Here is an 18,746-nt window from a genome sequence, read left to right as displayed (position 1 = left end):
TATTTGTTAATTGTTAGGCTTCTTGATCTGGGACCTGAGTCTGAATTTTGTACTGTAAAACATGCAAATGTGAGCTGGTATGACAATAAAGCATCTTTGAAGCCTTGAATAAAATGCCAAAGTTTGTATTTTAAAACTCAAATATTATGTTTTTTAGAGAGTTGAAGCGCTTTAAATAATACAATATCAGATGAAGCAGGTTATTTATTAAAAACTTAATCCCCGGTATAAAAAGAAAGCATTTATCTCTGCAATCTGCTTTTTCAGGTAATAGTTTGCAGACTAATTTACTTTGACATTAAGTTTCCACTTTCTCAGATCATCAGCCATGATTTACAAGGCAAAAAATCGTCACCTGTCACTATGAATATGCATGAGTACGTGTTTGATAAATGATGATAGGCCATGCAACTGCACTTATACTTCTTCTTTTACACTTTCTGTGCCAATTATACTTCACCCAAAATGACTGAACCTTTGATGTAATCTGAAGCAAAAGAACATTAATTACACGATTTGCATGAGGTGATTAAGAGCTACATCACCTGAGGGTTTTATCCTCTGGTTAAGTAAGTGTGGAGTCTCGCTGAGCGCCAAGCAGCTTTAACAAACATCGAGCTGCAGATGTTGAGTAATTCAGATGATTCAAGATGACTTTGCTCATATCGTGGAGGCTAATAGAGATTAAGGTGCTGGAGGGAAACATGCCGGTTGCAAGAGGAAAGAAATTTGCAGTAATCTACAAATAACTTTAGAGTTTTATATGTTTGCTTGAATTGCTCTCTAGTGTCGATTAATTAAAGATAACGAAATGAGATTACCAGTAAACCCGCTGCATAGATTCCTAAATCTCTATCACTTTATAGAAAATCCTATTACCAACAACTCTGCCCTTTTGTATCATTATTGTGTATTTTACCTGCTGAGATATCAAGTTGTCTTTTAAGTGGAGAATCTGTTCAGTTTAATAACAAAAATGTAACATAAAATGTAACATAAATCATGTCATCTGGACCTGTTTCTTTAAAAAAAAATGGTCCAGGTGACATGATTTAATCATTTTTGTTGTTATCTACCTGGATGATTGAATTTACAAAACTGTGTTCAGTTTAATCCTAATTTAAACGTGGAGGGGTCATGGCACCTGGTTTGGAGAGCTAACAGACATTTTTGTCTGTAGATTGTAATTTTTTACAACGAATTTGTGAATCTGAAATTATTTTTGAATTGAAATTTTTACGCAGTGGTTCAGTTGCTGGTCGCAGACGTCGCACCTCCCTGTTGGTGTAAAATTGGTGTGGATGTATTTTTTTCTAGCTTTCAGTGTTCTCGTCATGGTGGTTGTGGCATTGTTGATGTGACTTCTATTATATCATTTAATGTGCTGCTTAATGCATGTGTGGTGTTCTCTTTGCTGCTAGTGGCCTTTGGCTTTATAGCATGTCCTCAGACAAATATGATGCATTACAAGATATTTAAAATGAAATAAACAACAAATAAGTGATTAGTTACTCATGATTCAGATTCCCTCGTGTTATTTTTTGGTCTCAAATGTGTAAATCTTCTGGGTTAAAATTTTTAGTGATATCGTTATACTGTCCTAGGGTTCAGGGCATGAACGATCTAGAGAACCAAACCTGTTTAGAATAAAATTTAGGGATGTGGATAGATGTTGTGTAGTTTCTATTCAATGGAAAATAGTTTAATTGTAAATTGCATGAAGTGTTCAAGTATCTTTATTATCCCCCAGGGGCAAGTAGTTTCACAGTCAGTAGAAATATAAAACATCCATAATAGACAAGACATAAAGACATTAAAATAACAATACAGAAGTCATCAATGTTCATTGAGAAGCCTGATCACTGCAGGGACGAATGAGTTTTCCAGTCTGTTCGTTCTAAATCTGTGCAGCAGATACCTGTGACCAGATGGAAGCAACCTGAACTCACCATGGAGCGGGTGATCAGGATCTGCCAGAATCAGCCTGGCCTTGTTCACTGACCTCGCCTTGTGTAGATCAGTGAGGTTCTGTAGGTCAGTGAGGTTCTGTAGGGCTGTGCTCCATGAGTATGGGATTGGGGGCCTGTCACGTTGAGTTGTTTGGTCCACAAGCGGTGCGAGAGTTTGGTTTGCATTGCCAGTAGTAAGTTGGACCCTTTCAGGGTGGGAGTTGGACTCCACCAGTGCTACTCGTTGTCACCGATTCTGTTCATAACTTTTTATGGACAGAATTTCTCGGTGCAGCCAGGGGGCGGAGGGATTCTGGTTCGGTGGCCTCAGGATTCCATCTCTGCTCTTTTCGGATGACGTGGTCCTGTTGGTGTCATCCTGCCGTGATCTTCAGCTCTCACTGAAGCGGTTCACAGCAGAGTGTGAAGCGGGTGGGATGAGAATCATCACCTCCAGATCCGAGGTCATGGTCCTTAGTCTGAAAAGGGTGAATTGTTCTCTTTGGGTTGAGGGTGAGATTCTGCCTCAAGTAGAGGAGTTCAAGTTGCTTGAGGTTTTGTTCACGAGTGAGGGAAGAATGGATGGTGAGATTGACAGATGGATTGGTGTAGTGTCTACAGTATTGTAGACTCTGTGCCGGTCCATTGTGGTGAAGAGGGAGCAGAGCTGTTAGGCAAAGCTCTCTATACAGACTGATGAGGAAAGCTGGTTCTGTGTTGCGAACACAGCTGAAGTCCTTTACAACAGTGGCAGAGAAAAAGCCCCTCATTAAGCTGCTATCCATCATGGACAATGCTGACCATCCTCTGCACTTCAACATCATGAAGAAGATGAGCTCCTTCAGCAGTAGACTGCTATCCCAGCCCTGCTCCATGGACAGATTCAGGAAGTCCTTTGTCCTTCAAGCCATCAGACTGTTCAACTCCTCCCCGTACAGTAAAAATAGAGCCTTGTAAATCTGCGGCACCCCAGAAACATATGTATGTGTGTATATATACATGTACATAATGCATATGTATATGCATGTATATGTATATATATGATTAGATGAGTATGTATACACACACACAGACACACACATACACACACACACACATATATATTTATTTATAGGTTAATCATGACTGTAGTACTCCCTACCACCTTGTGCATGTGCATATTGTCTTTTTCCCAATTTGTGTATTCTGCTTCTTTTTTTGATTATTTCAATTGTAGGGTTGTGTTTTTTCTGTATAATTAGAACATGCTACTAGATGCCTCAAATTTCCCCCTTGGGATTATTAAAGTGTGTCTGTTTACCGGTCAGTCTATGTTCCTACCCAGGCCTATGGTCATGAACTCTGACTGGGTGGTGGCCAAAAGAACAAGATTGTGGATACAGGCAGTTGAAATGAGTTTTCTCTGGAGGGTAGCTGGACTCTCCCTTAGCGATAGGGTGAGAAGTTCAGTTATCAGGAGAGACTTGGAGTAGAACCGTTGCTCCTCCACATTGAGAGGAGCCAGATGAGGTGGTTCGGGCATGTTTGACTGGAGGAGACCTTAGGGGAGACCCAGGACACTCTGGAGAGACTACGTCTCTCTGGTGGTCTGGGAACACCTTGGGGTCCTCCCAGAAGAGCTGGAAGAGGTGGCTGTGGAAAGCGATGTCTGGGCCTCCCTGCTCAATATGCTGCCCCTGCAGCCCGACTTTGTAATAAGCGGAGGACGATGGGTGGATAAATGGGTGGATCTCATGAAGTAACTGCAGCTTGACTAAAGTGTTGAGGTGTGAATGTAGCACATGGTTCAGCAGAGTTAACATTCTTTGTCACTGTGGCTATAGTGTTAAAAATAAACCTGGGTTTGTTCTTTATTATTCCTTATCCCGGTTTGTTTCTGTACAGATCATTTGAATTATTGAAACCACTTTTTCTCTCTGACTTTTTCAAACTCTGCTTCAAAGTATGCAGCTCTTAATTAAACCAAGGGGCCAGCCAATGGATCCTGATCACGCTTAGGCTAATGTGAAAAGTATTGATTAAAGTTATATGGCTCATACAGCAGTATAACCTCTTTTACAACACTGAAATCCTACATATTGAACCACCAAGAAAGGAATGAAAGATGGGCTTCTACATGGGTGGAAAATAACTACTCCCTATGATGTGGGTTGTACTAATTCATTTTCTCAATTTTCAAGCTATGTCACTTGTCACTCTAGGGGATATTCGAATAGCGTCTCTGACTCCACTCGTTGAATTTGATTCTCATTAGGCTCAGGGCTGACTTTCCTTTCAACACAGAGTAATAAAGTGGTTCTCAATGAGGTTCAACTTTGGAGTAATTTATAGGGTTTCTGGAAGGTTGACAGACAGTTCTCACAATGCAAACCACACAGCGTTGCCCAGCAAAGCCAGACATGCAAAGACTCCATCACTTATCACAGTGATGATATATTTATTGATATGTACACAAATGAACTCTTATTGTAAATAATGCCTGTCTGGTTCTATTAAATCAGCTTATGTTTTAAGCAAGATCTCTTTTGCTTTATTTTCACTGTCTCTGTTCTTTTCTCCATCTTCTGTCTTTGTGTGTGTATGTGTGCTATAGCTATAGGCCCTGTAGGCTTTTTAATGGATATTTAACTTCATCTTACAGAGAGCTTGGAAAGACTTTGATTTATGCAGCTGACCTTCCACACAAAACTTATTCTCTTGTCTGCATGAACTCCTAAGAAGAGGCCAGGGCTCCTAATCTAGGGCAAGCACTTTATATTGATTCCCTCAAAGTTCTCTTGCACTTTTTTATTGCAGAAGAGTTTCAGTAAAATAGTTTAGTTGATGTCTTGTCATTTGAGTTTATTGGCAGCAAAGCCACAGCCAAAGGGTCTGTAGTCATTGCTCTAGTTAAATTTCATCATAGAAAGTTCTACACCGCCTTGGAAAATGACAAAGTGTCAGACTTTGTCAGCTTGGCTTAGAGGGACTAATGAGAAAAGACAATAGAACAGTGTCCTGGTCACATTATTTTTAGTTCTGCCATGGTATGCTTCTACATGACAATCATTTGAGTGAACATGACTCTCCTCTTGTTTCCTGCAGAGACATCATTCATTCAAGACTCATGATCAATTAATCAGAACTATCTGGAATTTTCAAGGGTAAAAAAAACACCGTTCTCCTTGAAATATACTGTATAGAAGCTGATCTCTCATACCAGCACATTAAATCATCACATGTCACATCACAGGCCCCAGGACCACCTCCAGGCTCAAGATCTTTCAGGGTGGGGGTTGTATGTTCTCCCACATGTTTAAGTATTCCAGCTTATTCCCAAATATTAACTGTAATTGGTTGTTTGTCTCTATGTGTCCTTGACGTGCAATCTGTCCAGGATCAAGTCGAGTCAAATTTATTTAAAGCACTTTAAAAACAGCAGCTATTACCAAAGAGCTCAAGGCAGGGTGTTCCCTGCCTCTTCAGTGACTGCAGAGGATAGGAACCAGCTCCATGGGGAACTGGAAATAAGTGTTGGATAGATCAAAAACATTTCTTTGACCTGTTGACTTTTTTCTTATTGATAATGGAACTCAATATTTGCAGGGGGGGGGGGGGGGGGGGGGGTTTAAGCAAAATATAAAAAAATTGTGTTTTATGTGTTACTTGCTACCCATCAAAACATTTTTGCAGACCATGCTTCATGTGGCAACGGCACAACCCCCACCCTCCTGCTGCCCTTTGGTCAAAATGACCCTTGAGACAAATTTCCTGTTTCTCTATCTGCTCAAACATTTGCTCAACCACAAGACATGTGTAATGCAAATGTGTACCTTGCACACAGGGGCAGTTGAGGCTGAGTGGTTAGAGCAGTCGTCCTCCATTGAGGGAGCTGGGGGTTGGATTCTACCACTATGCAGTCACATGTTGAAGTGTCCCTGGGCAAGACACTGAACCCCTCATTGCCTCTGATGTGTGTCCCATCTACAGCACTGATTAGTCTCTATCAAATTATTTGGGCTGCTCACCTTCAAACACATCATGTCTCAGGCTACATAAGTAGCATCTAGCATCAATCCATTCTTTAGCAGGTCATAAATGTTTTGACAGTAGGTATGGTCATAATATTTAGACCATGTGTGAAAAATTGTTAACTACATACAGTAAGTGTTGGAAATCAGGATGCAGTTTTTCTCTTTCACAGTTAGGTAAAAGTTGTGAAATACAATCTCCAAAGGCAGAGAGTGGAAGTAGCAGCAGTAATGAGATTACTTCCGTTGGATCTGAGGGTATGAATGTAACCAAGTCAACTACAGTGAATAACTGGGGCTGGATAATGGAATTTTCAGAGTTTTGATTTGTATCCAGGTCTTCAAAAGCACCCCAAAAACACTCTGTGTATATCTTAATGACAAAATTCCTTTAAGTGTGGCCTTATTTTTAATGTTTGTGCAGTTCTGAAGGCAGGGCAGGGTAGGGGAGGACTGACATTACCTCATTAACATTAGCCGTCTAATTCTCAAGCTGCTGGGAGCCAGGGGCATCTGACAGAAGGCTTCTGTCTCTGGTTCTACCTGAAAACTGCCCTTTGTTCAAGGTGGGCTGAAATTCATCCCCAAGACGTTTTAATCTCCGAGGCAAGGAGGAAGTTTAATTATGATGGATACAGATGTGTGTGTGTGAGTGTGAGAGAGAGAGAGAGAGAGAGTGAGATTGTGTGTCTGTGGGATGTCAGAGTCACTGCGGTTGTTTGTCTACAGAAAACATTGACTGTGAGACAATAGGACTCTTAAATGAATAGGCCAATCTAAAGGATGCACACAAAGCCCTGTTTGACTGGACTCTAATCAATTAAAACCAATCTGTGAGAATTAGCCTAATCTTCCTGTAGGAATGTTCAATAAACCAAAAGTCGTCTAGTTTGATAAACACAACTGTAAAATGATTTGTAGTGAATTTTTTAGTACTATTCCCAATTAGTATTTTCTTTTTCAGTTTCCTTAATCACTCATTTTGTTTGGTTATAGGATACTAGAATGTACAAAATGCAAACTATGAACAGTAAACAAAACAGGCTGGACTAGTAAGTAACAAACAGCCTTTATGGAACGAGTACAAGAATAAAAAAATGTAGACGATGGGATTAGTTGCAGTGTGCCACAACATCTCTGTTCTTGCTTGGAGTTGTTTTAATGGGATAAGTGTTCCTTCAAAGGGACAGTCCAGTTATTTTTTTTTAATAAGTGTATGCACCGTATATGCATGTATGCAGTGCCGTATATATTCCAATAGTGGGAGTTCCTGTTTCACTTCTGTCCTGGGGTCACTAGATGGTGCCAAAGTACCACACCTGTGAACAATCTCCCCGATGAGGCGCCAAGTGAATAAAAGGCATCTGATGACTTCTCTTTGATGCTGGAGCATTACCTTGCCAATGGTTCGTGCTTCTAGCCATTTAATATTGTCTTTACCTGAGATTACTTAGTTGTTTTTTTCTGTTTCCAGTGTACCTCCTGAGACTTATCTTATGTTCCTGGACTCCTCTGTGAAACTCTGGAAACCTCCTTGTGGCCTCCTCAACTGTCTTCCTTGTTCTCCTCCATGAAAGACCTGGAGATCTTCTCATGGTCTCCTCAACTGTTTTCCTCACCTTCCAACCACCTGCCCACCAGAGACTACATTCTTCTCTGGATGATTCCTTGTTTGTACAGGATAATCGGAACCAGTCATTCTCCAACAACCATTCTCCGACCACTAAGAACCAGAGACAATCTGATTAATCCATTCCTGCAGTACTTCAGATCTGACCCTTCTCCTTGCTCCCCAGGGTTCCTGATATTCACTGTAGATAAAATCACTGAACTTGCCTTCCCTTTGTGGCGCTGTTCATATTAATTTCTTTCACTCTAAGTATTCAGTCCTCATGACACCAATGGTGCACAAGCTGTGAATGTGGAAGTGTGCTGGGACTTGAGTAAACTTCTGGACAGACTAGACACACTGATCAGACAGCACCATTGGCAAATACATAGTTTATCCATGCTCAGGAAGTGCAAGCAAGGAATCTTTGTTGCTCAAGGATGTATTAATATAGTGTGTGGGACCATCTCTTTCTAACTTTTACACTGAAATACATCCAACATACATCTTTATGAAAAGTGTTTCACATAGGCACTGGCGACTTTCTTTTAATTTAGTATACTTCACTGACGACTTATCCTTCAAACCTTCAATGGTTTGGCGATGCTGGTTTAATTTAGCAATGCTCACTTTGTTGTGAGACTCAATTGTAAAACTGGAGTTTTCTGCAAGGCCAGTGGCATCTTATAGGTGTTCACCTTTTGAAACAATTGTTTCATGAAATGTGTTAGTGAGTCATCATCATTATTTAGTTTTTTTTTACCCAGAACACGCCACTTAACTGCTTTAAATATAACAACTTAATGGTTAAAATCTAACATGGAAGCAACAAACACTCATGTACTAAACAAAATACTGTATGTATTCTCATACCAAGTAAGATTAAGCATGTTTCAGTTAACAAATACCCAAAACCTAAATAAAACTACCAAAATATGTACATGTGCTTAGGTACAAATGTAGACAGGCCAATTGCATTGACCAAATTCCTCATTATTTCTTTATGAGGTAGGTCTAACAGGGCGATTGAGAGTTATACACACTGTGACATAGATGTCAGTATTCATCATCATCATCCTGTCATCATGATCCTGAGAGCAGTGTACGCTTGATACTGTTTGAGATGGGTGATGGCTAATATGTGTCATAATCTGTTTATGTTGATGAATGCTGAATCTTTCTTTCCTATGCACTAGCTTTTGAATGTTTATGTAAAGATACAGATAGGTACAAAGAGTGCAGAAGGTTGGCAACCCATAGCGAGATGTCTGAAAAGTGGGGCATAATATGGTGAATTGGAAAATAAGGTTGGAGCAATAGCTGCATTTTATCTGGGGAAATGTGGTCCAGGTTCTTTATGATTAGACAATTGTCTCCTACAATAAAAGTATTAGGTGAAAATGAAATGCTCTTTTTATTTACCCATTGTATGAATTTATTAGCATTTCCACTGGTCAGGGTCTCTAGAGGTCAGACAACTCTTAAAATTTGCACAGCTTTTTTGGCCATACAGCTGCATTTTCACTCCTAAATTGACTTTCATGGTACGTGTTGAGGTCAGGGTGCCATAATAAGTGGGAAAGAGGTTGATCCCCATTGCTAATTACACACCACATGGCATTGTTATTCTTTGCTAATTGCATGCTAGGAGTTGTTGAAAGTGTCTTTCCTTGGAGATTTAACCCACTTCCTGCCCTTAGGTCAGAATAATCCAAACGGCCTGAGTTTTGAAACAGAGGCCTAGTGGGTCATTTTGACCCAACGGAAGCAGGAGGGTTAAACTTTTATGCATCTGGCAATAACACTGGTGGTTAGTAAATCAACTGACATGGTTGGGGTTATTTACTTCATGTCATCTAACCTTGTAACAGAACCTAATTCCTTGGGATTAAAGGAATGCTTGTTTAATGCAGACACTGTTAGGCCCAGGCCTCAGTTTGCAAAAAAAGATCTGTGATCTTTGTGAACTTCACAATAATTAAGTATGCTGATGATATGGTCCTAATTGGTCTGAAAGACAATAGCCCCTCCTTATCCAAGCTCATAGATCTTCTCTCTGCCTGGCTTGATGACAGTTCTCTGGACCTTAATGTCATTAAGCTTTGTCTGGGAGGTAGATTGGGAGCAGCCAGAACCAGACCTGTATTCAGGCCTTCTGTTATTAAAGGGCAGGCAGCAGAGCAGATGACTGAATTTAAATACCTCAGAACAATAACTGACAACAAAGTTGACCTTTCAGCCCAACACGACTGTATTTACAAAGTAGCCAGACAGCGTCTCCACCTTCTATATAAGCTAAGGAGCTTTAATGCTAGCAAAAATACTTTGTAATTGGTGTACAGATCACAGGTTGACAGGTTTTTCCTTTAGTATTGTCTCATGGTATGGGAACCTCCAAGCCAAAGACACGAACAAGCTGTCCTGAGTGGTCAAACTAGGTAGTAAAATCCTTGGTCATCAACAAATGACACTTACAGACCTGTACACTCAAGCTCTAGGAAAAAAAAAGTCAACCCAGGTTTACAACGACCCAACTTATCCACTGCAACTATTATTCATGTTGGTACCATCTGGCAGAAGACTGCTGGTTCCTCTGGTAAAGAAAAATGGGCAGAAAAAGTCATTTGTTCCCTCTTCTGTGAGTGTCCTTAACAGGTCCTATTTAAACGTAGCCTCACATGACAAACTATTGTCTGCTGAGAGGTTTTTATGTTTTTGACGTATTTTGTATTTTAGAATTGGTTTTATTGCGTTAGCAAAGCTTTTTTAAGTTTTATGGCATTTTTAACTTGTGTTGTTTCGTATATGAACCAGATTTCAAAAATAAATCACCATCTCATGGAAAGTTATGGACAATAAAGTTATATTGATTGATTGATTGATCTCAATGGAATTGCATTTATCCATCCATCACCTTTACCTGCTTCTTCCTTTTTGGGTCAAGGGGGTCACTGGTGCCCATATCCAGCAGTCACTGGGAGAGGAATGTCTCAGTGGTTGAATGAAGAGACTGCAATATTTCTGTCTGACCCCCTCCAGCCTTGAGCACCCTCCAGATCCTTAAGATCTAATGGCTTGTTGTTCATAACTTCCACCAAAGCCCACCTAAGGAGATCTGAACTATCTCCTTGTAGCATGAAGATGCGCTCCCCTGACTGACCTCTGATCCTTAGGTTGTCTACCAGATTCACCCAGAACTGCTTTCCTTTAAAATGACTTTTGAACTAAATAAATCAAACATTTCATAGTCATTATCCTGGACACTTTTATCACTTACAGTTTGTGTTAGAAGCCATGACCTCAGACACTTTTGATCAATATCCACTATTGATCAAAACTCAACTAGTGATTTCTCCTGTTGTTGATCCAGCCTGTTCCAGGAGGTCCAAGCTCTGTTTCCACCTACTTGACTTGGACCAGAGTCACTGAGCGACCCGCACGCCCTCTGGAAGAATAGGATTATAAACAGTACTTTGCCAAGAGGTCAGGATGCCGTCGACTCGTCGATCGATTATCCAGAGGAACACCCAGACGAGCCTCCCTGAGTCTCGATCCTTCCTGCTGAAGCAAACGACACAGAGAAGGTCCTGGCCATGCTCCTCACACTCCCCCTCAGCTGGCTTTGTGAGCAAAGGTTGTAAGAAAGAAAAACATTTTCATGAAGTTAAGTTTGCTTTGTTTGATTATGACATGTTTAAAACAAGAGTGTAGTTGATCATTGTTTGCAGTTCTCAATATGTGAGATGGTATAACATTATTAACATATTTTCTCTGTTTGGTTTTCAGACAGAATTCCAGTTCCTCGCACCATAACTCAGTTTCTTAAACTAGTTTTGCTCAGGAAAAACACTTGTTAAAAACAAGTCGAAAGAGACGGTAATCATAGAAGTTTTTTTTTCATTGCATGGATTTGAGATGAGCTTTGGACTGCTTATCACCTGCCAGTTATCCCCATCAGCTGCCTTCCTGCAGAATCTTTGAATGTCTCACCTCAGTCACCTTGGACTAGTGCCTGGCACGATCCTACAAGGAACCCCTTGAGCCTTAACCTTTTACCTGTGTGGACGTTTGGAGGCTCAATCTGTTTCCAAAGTCCTGGAAAAGCAGAGCAACCGTTGGTTGAACTTCCCGACTGGAAAAGGGCTGAGAATCTGGTGATAACTGGGTCTGGTTATGATCAACTGAAGCAACTTGATAAAGTGTTTCCTTGCTTGCAGTACTAGTAAATAACCTAATCTGATATAATCTAATAACTTATTTCTTCAAAATTCCTAAGTAAACTATTTATTAAATTGTTTGAACTTTTACTGTTTGTTTAATCCTTACTGCTTAATCAAGTCTAAGTATTCATTTAACTAATAATTTCTACCTAGTTATTATCTAAATTCCTACTCTTTGTTATTATTGTTCTTCTCTCTAATTTGATTCACTATTTTTATAATAAAACTTTAAAGACATATTTGGATGAATATTCTATTCCCTGTAACTAACAAATTGTACATCAGTGACTGAGTTCTGATTATTGAAGGCTGAATACATTAATTATATTGTTGCTGTTCAGTAAACTGACCTGCTGGTGCTTTAATGAGTGCAAAACAAATATTAAAGTTTAGTAAAGTGAGTCAACATGTGGAGGAGTTCAAGTATCTTGTGGTTTTGTTCATGAGTGAGGGAAGAATGGAGCGTGAGATTGGTAGAAGGATTGATGCAGTGTCTGCAGTATTGCAAACTCTGTGCCGGTCCATTGTGGTGAAGAGGGAGCTGAGCTGTAAGGCAAAGCTCTCTGTTTACCGGTCTGTCTGTGTTCCTCCCCTCACCTTTGGTCATGAACTCTGGGTAGTGACTGAGAGAATGAGATTGTGGATCCAGGAGGTTGAAATGAGTTTCCTCTGCAGGGTAGCTGGACTCTCCCTTAGAGACAGGGTGCGAAGTTCAGTTATCAGGAGAGACTCAGAGTAGAACCTGCTCCTCCACATCCAGAGGAACCAGTTGAGGTGGTTCGGGCATGTCTGACTGGGACGAGACCTCGGGGAAGATCCAGGAAACGCTGGAGAGACTATGTCTCTCAGTTGGTCTGGGAACACCTTGAGTCCTCCCAGACTATAGTGGTAGAGGCTGTGGAGAAAGATGTCTGGACCTCCCTGCTCAAGATGCTGCCACCGAGAGCAGACTGTGGAACAAGAGATGGATGGATGGATGGATGGATGGTAAAGTGAGGAGCAAGTGTTAACCTTTTTCCTCCATTGACTCATAAATGCTACAGCTTTTAAATATAAAAAATATTAAACTATTAAATTTAAAAAAAATGTTTTATTTCACCATAAAAATAAATTATAATATAGTCATTTAGATGTTTGGGATATTTAGGTTTATTTTTATGTTTGTCAGTCAGAAAATAAGATCTTAATTAAAATGATCTTTTTCCCCCAGATGAGTCTTACTCTGCTCAGAAGTCATACGGAAGTCGTGTTTTTGTGTTTTGAGGGGTTGATGTGCTATTTTCTGTTTTTTATACCCGTTCTGCCTCAAAGTAAACAGCGCTTTAGTCGAGAAAACCTAGTAACAAACAGCACTCAGTGAAAAGTGCATCAGTGTCAACGCAGCTGTGACAGACACGTCTTTCAGAAGAAAATCCATACAAACAGCTTTGATAGCTACAATTTGGACGGCCAAAAATGCACATTTTGTAGCACGCTGTCATCAAAAGCCTGGTGTCTAGGAAGAGCAAGTGATTCCCGCTGTCAACAATATTTTCAGCACTGTCAATTGACAGAAGCAGAATTTCTGCATTTCCTAATGACAGTTCTTGCTGAACAACAATTTTCTGGCTTCTTCTAGCGTCGACATGAATCACAAAGATGTAGAAAATCCCAGACTTGAGTACAGAGGAAAAACAGAGCCTTAATTATGTTCATTTATCGTAATACACGTAATCCTCTGCTGCTCTGTTTGTTTCACATTGCACTCATAAAAACATTATGAAACAGAACTCCGTTTATTTCTGTCTTTATTTAAGTAATGTCACGTAGATCAGAACATTCCTGACGCCTCCTTGCATCTCTATGCTGACGATACGATTGTTGTCGAGCTAACACAGTTACAAGGTTTTCCAGCTTCTACATTTGACATTCCAGCATTTGACATCATTCAGTGGGACTTGTTCCATCTCGAACTGGTGCTAGATGCTGATAAAACCAAAGGGATGTTGTTTTCCAACAGAAAGATGGTGCCAGCAGCTCTTCCTCCTATCTCATCCATGCTTGGTGTTCCTATTGAGTTTGTGGATTCCTACAAACACTTGGGATTTTTAATTGATGCACATCTGTCTTTGAAACTGCATATTGAAAACTTGGTGAAGAAACTGAAATTAAAACCCTATTCACACGGGATTAGTTTTACCTGGGGACCACATGTAATAAATAAATTACTCCCCAACGTCTGATTTTTATGTGGCGCATTCCCACGGGATAACCAAATCCTGAGATTTAGCTGAAATTTATGTACATCTTCCGGATATGATGTTAATGCACTGCATTTTTAGAGCTGTCAACCCAGAGCCTGACACAGATTCGGACCGGGCCAGTCCATAATAATGAGCTTAATGTGCGGGCCGGGCCGGTCTCAGACTTTGATGCAGTTTCACAAATCATACAGCACAAATAAAACTAACTAAGAATGCACAATATAAAATTGTGTTAATGCACTTGTTGAGGAGGAGGCAGGTCCGACCGGCCGGTTGAAAAAGGTAAAACAAGTCGTGTTAAGCTCAGATGGACAACATGTCACCAGACGTGCACGTCCACTGACTCACCGGTTGAAATGGACTTGTGACCGGTCCAGGGTGTACCCCACCTCGCACAGTGATGGTTGGACATGGGCACCAACGACCTCTGCTACCCGAAAAGGAAGAAGCAGGTAAATATAATGGATGGATGGCTCAATCTGCTGATCACCGGCTGCATACGTCTCGGCACCTGCTGTCATTTGCGGTTAAGGAAGTAGCAGCATCTACAAAAGCCGAAGCGAGCAGCGCGTTCATGGACATGGCCGATTCGCACAGGATTAACAACACAGCCAATCTCCGTAATTATTACAAATAGCATGTGGTCCCTAGGTAAAACTAATCCCGTACGAATAAGGCTAAAAACTGGGTTTCTTTTTCAGAAATAGATCTTGCTTAACTCTGAATATCAGAAAATGCCTTGTAAGCGCTACCTTCCTACCGGCCATTGACTATGGTGACATTAATTATATGAATGCTCCTGCCAGCTTCTTGCAGGTGTTGAATGTTGTCTACCATGGGGCGCTAAGATACATAACTGGTTGTAACTACCGTACCCATCACTGTACCCAGTATTCACTGGTCAGTTGGTCGTCATTGTCTACACGTAGACTCTCACACTGGTACATCGACATCTATAAATCACTTCTTTGTCTGCTGCCTTCTATCTCCTCCCACATGTTGTCAGTGCAGTTACAACATGCGTTCTCAGGTCATCATTACCTGCAGCGTTCCCTCGATGTGGACTGAACTGGGCAAAAAGGTCTTTTCTTACTCTGCTTCTGTTACCTGGGACACCTTGCAATAAGATCTGAAGATGTCCACCTTAATTTATTTAGGGGGGTTTAAACATTTGATAAGGTCAATTAAAAAATCAAAGCAAATATGTTCTTGTTTTTAGTATTTTACCATGGCACCTTGATTTGACTGTGTTTATAACTTCTCTTATTTGAATTTAATTGCTTTTTGATGAATTATGGTAAATGGACTGTACTTAAATAGCACCTTTTCTATCTTATGATACTCAAAGCTCTTTACAACAATCTGTGTCCTCATTTACCCATTCATACAGCTCTATACTAGATTTATACAAAGACTAATCAGTGCTTCATCACATTCATACACCAATAGGACACACATCGGAGACAATAAGGGGTTCAGTGTCTTGCCCAGGGACTCTTAAACATGTGACTGTTGGTGGAATCGAACCCCCAACTCCTGCATTGGAGGACGACTGTTCTAACATTCAGCCACAGCCGCCCACATTGCTGAATCATTGTTGTCTGTTTAAGTCAGGTCTCTCTTGTAAAAGAGTCCTCGTGACTCAATGAGACTAACCTGTAAAACTAAAGGTCGAATGAAGAAAAAAGATCAAGTGAACATAGAAGAGGAGAAAGTTTCAGCTGTTTTCTGCTCTGGGATCATTTCGGTACCCGATACTGCAGCTTAGTTAAAGGTCAGAAAAAAGCACGTGTAGAAACAAACAAACAATAAAGTAGTACAAAATAAGTATGTGCATTTTTTTATTTAAACGTTATTTACATGCTGTACCTTTATGTTATGGTCAAATAAAAAATAATTACATTTTCATATGGTCTGGTTCTTAGTTTATACCAGTTAATTTGCCATTACTGAATAGAAAATCCCCCACACCAGATTCTGGAATGTGAAACAGTGTCCCAGTGTATACCAGTGTATGGGTTGGTTCCAGTAAAAGGTTTGAGTTTCGCCACCTCCGCATAAATAAATGAAATTGTACCCATATTTAAAACAGAACCTCAAGTATTGACTTGTTTTGCATAGTTCTGATCTTAGTACTGTAGTTTCAAATGTCATCTATTATCTAATCAATAGTACAAAACCAAAAATGAATCTTTCCCTTCGTGAGCCTCAAAAACAAACCAGTAAAAGAAAAGCTACTTGCTGATGGTGGCCATCACTTATATTTCAATGCAAGTGTGTCATTTGCAGAAGCTGTAGTGATACATATGTTTTTTGAATAAGATCATGCAAAAAATCATGATCACACATACATTAATAAAAAATATAATTATTAACAATATTATCAATAATAATAATATTATTAGTAATATTGTGACATTATCAGTAAAGTCAGGATGAAAAAAAAAACTCCAGTGTTTCTCAAATCAATCTTTAGCTTTCATCACGAATTATCATGAAGTCAGTTTTCTTCAAATATAATCACAATCCAAATAAGAGTCCAAAGTACATTTTAGTCCTTGAATCAGTTTTTTAACATCACCATCTGATCCAATAAACTGTTGTGTCTGTTCAGGAACCATTGTGAGTGTGAGAAGTGTGTTTTACTGTCCTTTTTTTTTTTTTTTTTACCTAAGAACATTGTAATAAAATGCCAGATATGATGTAATGGGGTGCACATAAGCATATTGACTTTTATCTAAAAGTACAACCGTGGGCAGTATTTGTTTCTTTTTATTTACAACCACCATTTATATTGAGATATCTTTCGCTCCAAGCAAAGTTGTATTAGTGTCTACTCTTCTGTTGAGTCTATTTCTAATCTTTTCTAGTTTCCATAAACCGGTGTGCAGTGGGTTTCTCGTTCACCTGTTCACACACAAATACATGGTGCTTTCTGATAAAGTTACACACACATACATACATATATATATATATATATATATATATATATATATATATATATATATAAAAATATATGAATGTGTATATATATGAATGTATATATAGATGAATGTATCATTAAAACTGAAATAGAATATTTGCTCTCTTGCAGCTCAGGTGTTTAACATTAGAACTGAAAGCCAGTTCTTTCTAAGACTGGCACCTGTAAGGTGTTTTGTGCAGGATAGGACACAGGTGCAGACCGAAGCGAGGAACTCAAAACTAAAACGAAAAAGGTTTTATTTAACAAAGTAAAACAAAAAGGCTGTTGTGGAAGCAAAAACAAACTAATGAAAAAATGCCATCGATCGCTAGACAACTTGGAACCCTTTGAGGCGTAGAGACCAAATAATGCTGAACTGGTGAATGCTGGAACAGATGTTGAATAAATGGAGCAGAGGTGCGTAGGAAATGGAAACACCTGGGACGATTGCTGATTGGGGACAGGTGAGGGTGGTAGATGAAGTGGGAAAACACTGAGCAGACTGAGTGAGGGTGAAGAGGAAATGGCACAGAGGACTGAGGAACACAAACAAGACCTCCAACATTTTTCAGTCGGGTCATCTGGACAGTTTCTTTTTTTGTGCTGAAACGTTTCACCTTCCATCCAGAAGGCTTCATCAGTCAAGGAAACACACAACACAAAACTGATTCTTCCCCCAACAGCTTACTCCAAAGTGGAACAAACCAGTTATGTCGGCGCTAAGATGGTTTGGCAAGCCCCCTCCTCCGGTCGAACTGGTTCAAAACCAACAAAGTCTATGCTCAAACAAGACCTGCACACGAACATTAAATAAATATAATGAAATACAAAAACATAAATCAATAAGGATCTGATCTGACAGAGAAACACAAGAAACAGAACCCAAAGGATGGAAAAATAAAACATAAACCATAAAGTAAATTAGAGTAAGATATTATATTATATTATATATTATTATATATTATATAAGATATATCAATATTTTGTATTGAACGCTTTTTGAAGAGTAAGATAACCTGAAGCAAAACAGACCATGACAAAACTAAAATGATCAAAATTGTGTTAATTGTTTCTCTTTTCTTTGCACAGAGCGGTGGTACGGCCACAGCAGGTAAGTCTTACAATCCTGAGGCTGCAGGTTCAAATCCAGGTTGCATCAAGTAGGCAAAACAATTACTAAATCTCTCATGCAAGCTTGCTTGTTGTGAGTCCTGAGGAGAGGAGCAGCTGAAAGAAAAAGAACAACGTGCACCAAGTAAGGTTGAAATAAGACCTTGTCCTTCACGAACAAAAAACATTACAGAAATAAAGACACATTTGGTGGTTGTGCAGTAAAATATTGATCTATGTGCTGTTTAGAAGAGCTGCCACTCAAATGTGTGTAAAAATTCACAAGGGTTTGAAATTTAATAGTTTTTATGGGCCATGTGTTTCATTCAGATTGTTGCTACTTTCCTTTAGACTTTGGAAATGTCCTTGTAGGATTTCTGCCTTAATAAAATATTGAACTTTTGAAGTGGATTGCAGAAAGAGGCTTTATTGTTCAACAGATGTCAGATAATGGGCAGGAAGGAGGCTGAAAAACTACAGTTGCTCATTTCACAATAATAATGGGAAAAAATTAAACATTAAAATAACTACAGGAAGCTGTGACTACAGACATAAGAACTGCTGCAATATACGACCAAAAACACATTTTAACACATTTCTACAGAAATGTAGATTTTTGTATAAATATATTTTAAAAGAC

At 39.5% G+C, this 18,746-nt stretch overlaps 1 protein-coding gene across 1 annotated transcript in view; it reads right to left on the bottom strand.

The window, feature by feature from the left end:
- LOC119415909 (elongation factor 1-alpha 1-like) overlaps positions 1 to 18,746 on the bottom strand; it is a 49,920-nt gene that overhangs the window by 1,074 nt on the left and 30,100 nt on the right. The window lies entirely within an intron of this gene.

The sequence above is a fragment of the Nematolebias whitei genome, chromosome 10, assembly GCF_014905685.2.
Source record: "Nematolebias whitei isolate Nwh7 chromosome 10, NemWhi1, whole genome shotgun sequence".
In the NCBI taxonomy this organism is placed as follows: domain Eukaryota; kingdom Metazoa; phylum Chordata; class Actinopteri; order Cyprinodontiformes; family Rivulidae; genus Nematolebias; species Nematolebias whitei.
The sequence above is the reverse complement of the archived record's forward strand: the minus strand, read 5'-3'. Positions and strand labels throughout refer to the sequence as shown.